Consider the following 6,000-nt stretch of genomic DNA (forward strand, 5'->3'; position numbering starts at 1 on the left):
TACAACATTTCAAAGCTTTCTACGTCGAAGCTTTTTCATCACTCTACTAACTGACATATTTTGGCCCTTGTTTTATTCCTGTGATAATCATTTTCAGTTTTATTTTTGCCGTTCATCATAAGCTTCATTTAATCTTTGTGGAGAATGTCAGAAGATTTATGAACACAGGCATTTTTTTCCCCTCAATATCTGCATAAAGGGTTCTCTTTTGTGAGACTAGTTTACCTTCTTTCCTCCTGCCCGAGCACTGGCTCTTTCTGAATAATCTCGGGAAAACTTTGTGTACAATACATCGCCTCTCCTACAGGTCTTCCTTATAACGATCCGCTCTGTTATACTGTTCTTCCGCCAAGTTGTTACAGGCAGGGAGCAATGTTCAGTGTGAAATTACTGGAGGTGGTTCATTCTCATACCTGCTCAGTCACTTACTGGCAGAGAGCTTATGCTTCTGGATGTCAGTTTCTTCACATTCAAATTCAATTAACCTTTACTGAGAAGCGTTAGTTTTGCCAAATCAATAATTGACATTGCCTCAAAGGCTGTTTTGTGGTAGGGTATGGCTGCTCCATATGGCAACAACTTTTGAGGATCAAGAAGTTCTCAAACAGCTTCTCATTTTCATAAATAACCCAGTAAGAATCAGCCATGAATTGTGTTAATCCTTCTTGAATCACAGCCTTTCCTTTTGGCAAAATAAATGTATAATTTTAATCTCTCTTGTGTAAAATACAAATTTTGCATAACAAATATTGAACTCCAGTTAAAAATATGTATGAAGAAGTATTTAGAAATGAGTGCACTGCTGTCTGCAACTTATTTTTGGGGGGAAAAAAAAGATGAACCAATGAATGGATAGAAGAATGGGTAAGTGAATAGATGTGAAAAAGCAAACATGGTAAATTGTTAATGATAAAATTGAATTGGTGGTATATAGATATTCACTATACAATTCTTCCAAGTTTTTTTGTTTCAAAAAAAATCACGAAGTATGAAAAAATTCCTTCCATTATTTTAAATTCACATTTTTAAAACCTTTAGTGTTTGGGGATTTGATTAAAAAGTTATATTCATTAGCCTTTGTGATTTTATAACTATTATCAGATGTAAACTAAAGAGGTCTGAGTCATCAGTCTGTCCAAGTGGCTCCTCTATTGCCTTGAAGATTTTAGATGTTACTCTGGATAGGACAATCAAAATTACTGCAAATGTTCCAAGTCTGAAAGTTTTGTTTGAAGGTAATAGGAAGGTATTTCTTGGATTTGTTTTCAAACATCTCTGGCTAATGAAAAACCAGGCTAAATTGCTTTTCAAGGAATCCTTACACTATATCAGTTACTGGCATATTCATATGCTGGTTATGCAGGTTAAAACCTCCAAATTTTCCGTAACTCCCTTCTCCCCATCACCCCCACATCTAATTGATCTCCAGAATTACCAATGTACTTTTTAAGTATTCTGAAAAATTTTCCATCTTCTCTATCACTATTGGCTTGGTTCAAACCCATCTCTGGAGTCTTCTATTGGTTTGGTCTTTTTTCTGTTCAACTTATTCCCCTCACCTCCAGTGTTTTCTTTCCAGATTACAAATATATTCATATCACTTCTTTACTTGACAAGCTATAACAACAGTTATGAATTATTAATTATTCTAGATGTATTAATGACATCATGGGTTTTTCAAAAGAGAAATTATCTTTTAGAAATACATACCAAGGGGCACCTGGGTGGCACAAACGGTTAAGCATCTGCCTTCGGCTCAGGGCGTGATCCCGGCGTTATGGGATCGAGCCCCACATCAGGCTCTTCCTCTATGAGCCTGCTTCTTCCTCTCCCACTCCCCCTGCTTGTGTTCCCTCTCTCACTGGCTATCTCTGTCGAATAAAGAAATTTTAAAAATCTTAAAAAAAAAAAAAAGAAAGAAATACATACCAAAATATTTACAAATGGAATGATTAAATGTCTGAGATTTGTGTCAAAACTAATGTGGGAATAAGAACATTTGTGGGAATAGAAATGAAAAAAAGTCAGCCATTAAAAATCGTTAGAGTCAGGTAATGAATACATGGGGGTTCATTATATTATTCTGTCTACTTTTGTATATGTTGGAAATTTTCTATAATAAAAAGGTTTTTTAAAAACTTTCAATGGTCCTTAAAAATATCTAAATACTTCAGAAGGGCACACACTACCGTTAGCCATCAGAACCATCTTATCTTTGAGCCTTTTCTCTAATTCCTCCTCTAACATGTACTCTCTGATTCAGCTCTACCAACTTACATGTTCTTCATGAAAAGAAGACTTTCAAAATAAAGTTTTTTCCTTCTTGAATAATAATTACTTATCCTTTTATACCTAGTTCAAACGTCACCAATTCTAGGGAAACTTTTTGACTCACCCAGATATATAGTCATCTCCTTTTCTCCAACTTCCATAAAATTCTACACAAGCCTCTTTTAGAGAGCAAATATTTGTGTATCATGATTGTCATAACAATTTTTCAAAATATTTATAGGCTTAACTGGATGGTAATATCCTGTAGGGTAAAGTCTGTGCCATTATTCATATTAGTGTAATACGCAACACAACGTATATGTTTAAAAATACTTGCCAGATGAATTGTATGAAAATATATTTTGGGCCTTTTCTTCCTCTTACTTTTATTACGTAAATGTAAACTCTGGCTTTCACATAAAAAGTCTCATAAACTAGACCATACTAACTGAAATTTTGATGACTTTTGGTTGAGTAAAATTTCCATATCTGAGGATTAAAACTCAAAACAAATTTTCAAACATATTAGCATCTCTAACATGAGAGAATATTCCACATAGTTGCAGAGTTTTATGCATACACATTCCTCAGTCATCCTTAGCTAAAAAGATAAAACCTCAACACTTAAACAAAAAAAGCACCATGACTGGCTTCAGTCAACCAAAGTTCCTGTAGCTTCCAAGAGAGGGTGAAGGAAATATTTCTTCTAAAACCCAGAGAATTAAAACAGCATGAGATCTGTTCCACTAGTCCTGCTTCAAGGTCTGCTTTGCCCTTTTGTCTATTTGTAATCATGGCCCCAAGAAATAATTTATTAAGTGAGTATGATTGCCTCTTTTGATGCCAATATGATGTCACTTCTTATAAAAACCAAATATAATTTAAAGCAAACTGTCACTGCTGGTTAATCAGCCAGATCCTTCAGTCATGATCTGTTTTATAACTGTCATCATCTGAGACGGTGTCATGATTTTCAAGCATAGCCAGAGGCTTGGCTCTGCAAGAGAACCCTGCCCAAGGTGCAGAGCACCACAGCTGAGAGAACACCTCAACAATAGGAACAGGCTGAGTGCATTCTGGGAAGAGGCTAAGAGGAGACTGCAGGATGCACTCATGAATCCACAGAGTCCTAGGAAGTTTCTTTCTCCTTTAGCAGCATCCCTCTAATGGAAATGGCTATGTATTGAGCGTGACGTAATGTCGGTTGCATGGCAAAGCCAGCAGAATCCAGACTCCGCAGAATGGCTGCCCTTTCCAATAGGGAGCAGCAGTTTTTAACATAAATATAGTGAGAGACAAGTGAAGCTGAATAGAAAAGGTACATACTTTACTAAGGGGCAGACTAGGACCAGAATCCTGGCTTCACTACTTGCTGGCCTGTGACCTTATGGAGGATACTCAGCCCCTCTGAAATTTAGTTTTCTCTTCTGTAAGATTATCAGTGATAATGTCGACCCCTGGGAGTTGTGAAAAGAAACATCCATTTCTTTCCTCTCCCAGCAGCAGACTCCATTTAAATGCCAACTACAGAAGGAAAAGAGAGACCGATTCATCTTAGAATCTGAGTGACTGGGGAGAGAAAGAGACAACAGAGAAATCTAGAGCACCACCATTCTGACTGAGCGCTGTCCTTGCCATAAACAAACAATAATCTGCAAAACATGCTGTCAACTCATGTGATTTTGAATGGCAGACATTCCATGCATAAATGAAATACTTTCTACTTTTAAAAAGCAGAACCGAAAGTAAAGCAAAATCCTAAGTTCAGTCAAATTGAAGCCAGGGTATGATTTTTCCAGAGCCAAGTATGGAAATTATACTCAGTTCTTGTATTTTAAAATGGTTTTAAATTCTTGAGTAGTTGTTGAGCTTCAGAATTCGATATTAACTTGAGATTTGAGAACATCCCTCCTTGATAGTCACAGGCAAGTCGATAGAGTGTGGCTGGCAAAGCCACTTGTCCTTCTTAGCTCCTTGACTCCAGGCCCAGAGAGTTCTGTCAAACCAGTGTGTCAATTCCTAAAAAGGAACCCCCAGGTGGTACCCTCCTAAAGTGAACTTATATAAAAGTCTCCNCTTTCCTTTCCTTTTCTTTCTTTCTTTCTTTTTCTTTCTTTCTTTCTTTCTTTCTTTCTTTCTTTCTTTCTTTCTCTCTCTCTCTCCCTCTTTTCTTTCTTTCTTTCTTTCTTTCTTTCTTTCTTTCTTTCTTTCTTTCTTTCTTCCTTCCCTCCTTCCTTCCTTCCTTTCTTTCTTTCTTTCTTTCGTTCTTTCTTTCTTCTTTCCTCCCCCCCCTTTCTTTCTTTTTTAATTTGGAGTCTGAGTCCATGGTAGATTGATGGCCTCTTTGCCTGACTTCTTCATCAGCCCCTTAACTTCCTTTTGGCCCATTCATCAGTTGCTCAGGTCACAACCACAGTACAAAGACCTTGTCTGTGATTTTTCAAACAATGAAGCAACAGCAAGGTAGTGACTAAAATGAAGCCCTGGAACTAATGACTAACTTTTTTCCATGTTATTTTCCCCATCATGAGTTCTCTGTCAAAAATTGTACCCAGAATGCTTTCACTTATAACATTTACAACACAAAAACAAATCAATGACACAAGGATCTAGGCACAGGTCTTGGAATATTTGTGGGGTGGGGATAAGTCCTCCTAAAGCAGCACTAAGTTAAGTGTAAAGATAGGACAGCAGTCAGAATAGATGAGCCTTCAAAAAATAAAATGACTGATTTGGTCACCTGGAAACTTAAAAGACATTAGGGTATCTGCAGGTATATAAATCATTCATATATTGAGTTGAATTCTCCACTTATAATAGGGGTATCAAGGCTTATATTACTTCCTATTCTACAGGCTGGAATCCAGGACACTAAACCCCTTTTTTTTTTAAGGATTTTATTTATTTATTTCAGAGAGAGAGAGATAGCAGAGGGAAAGGGAGAGAGAATCTCAAGCAGACTCTGCACTGAGCATAGAGCTCCACGTGGGGCTTGATCCCATGACCCTGAGATCATGACCCAACCTAAAAGCAAGAGTCGGACACTTAACCATCTGAGCCACCCAGGCACCCCCAGGACACTAAGCCTTGAAACTACCATTTCATTTTCTTTCTTTCCTTCTTTTTAAAAAATTTTCTTTCCCCTTTTGTCCTCTTGAGAAATACAGAAAGTTCTGATTATTACAGTAGTTACTAAGAAAAATATTCTTTGAGTCAATTCATGAATTAAATGTTTTTCAGGATTTTTTTAAATTCAAAGAAGGCTACCTTTCACATTCATACTCAAAGAAAGCAACTTTAGAAAGATACACTGTGATAACTATTATTGTCAAAGAGTGGTCCCCTTGCTTCCCCCCACCCCCACCTCTAAGTCATAGCCATTAAAATGTGCAGCTGCGTTGTAAAATCATCAGGCATCGGGCACTGTCATTTTTATGACCTTGCCAAAACACAGTTAATGCTGTTACACAATGACCTGGGCGACCATAACAGAAAACTGACTAGTAGTGAAGATTCTCAATTATTCTAGCAAGCTAGGAATCTCACACGTAACTTTGTGGAAAGAAATGGTCACAGCAGCACCGTTCCTAGTAGTCAGAATATACTATTTCCCATGGAAGTCAGGGTACTGTAACCAGGCAGAACTTCCAAGATTGCTGGCGGTTTTGTGGGATAATGGGAGTGCATGCTGAACAACAGACTGTATTTTTTATATCTAAAACAAACAAA

At 37.2% G+C, this 6,000-nt stretch overlaps 1 protein-coding gene across 4 annotated transcripts in view; it reads right to left on the reverse strand.

Moving 5' to 3' along the window:
- RASGRP3 (RAS guanyl releasing protein 3) overlaps positions 1–6,000 on the reverse strand; it is a 101,884-nt gene that overhangs the window by 62,513 nt on the left and 33,371 nt on the right. Inside the window, exon 1 of one of the 4 annotated variants that reach the window (XM_034659664.1) lies at positions 1,711–1,729. The exons of the other annotated variants lie outside the window; for them this stretch is intronic. The gene's annotated coding sequence lies outside the window, so the exon portion shown is untranslated. Of the gene's footprint in view, positions 1–1,710; positions 1,730–6,000 lie in introns of those variants that run through there. 4 annotated transcript variants of the gene reach the window in all.

Source organism: Ailuropoda melanoleuca, chromosome 4 (genome assembly GCF_002007445.2).
Source record: "Ailuropoda melanoleuca isolate Jingjing chromosome 4, ASM200744v2, whole genome shotgun sequence".
NCBI classification, from domain to species: domain Eukaryota; kingdom Metazoa; phylum Chordata; class Mammalia; order Carnivora; family Ursidae; genus Ailuropoda; species Ailuropoda melanoleuca.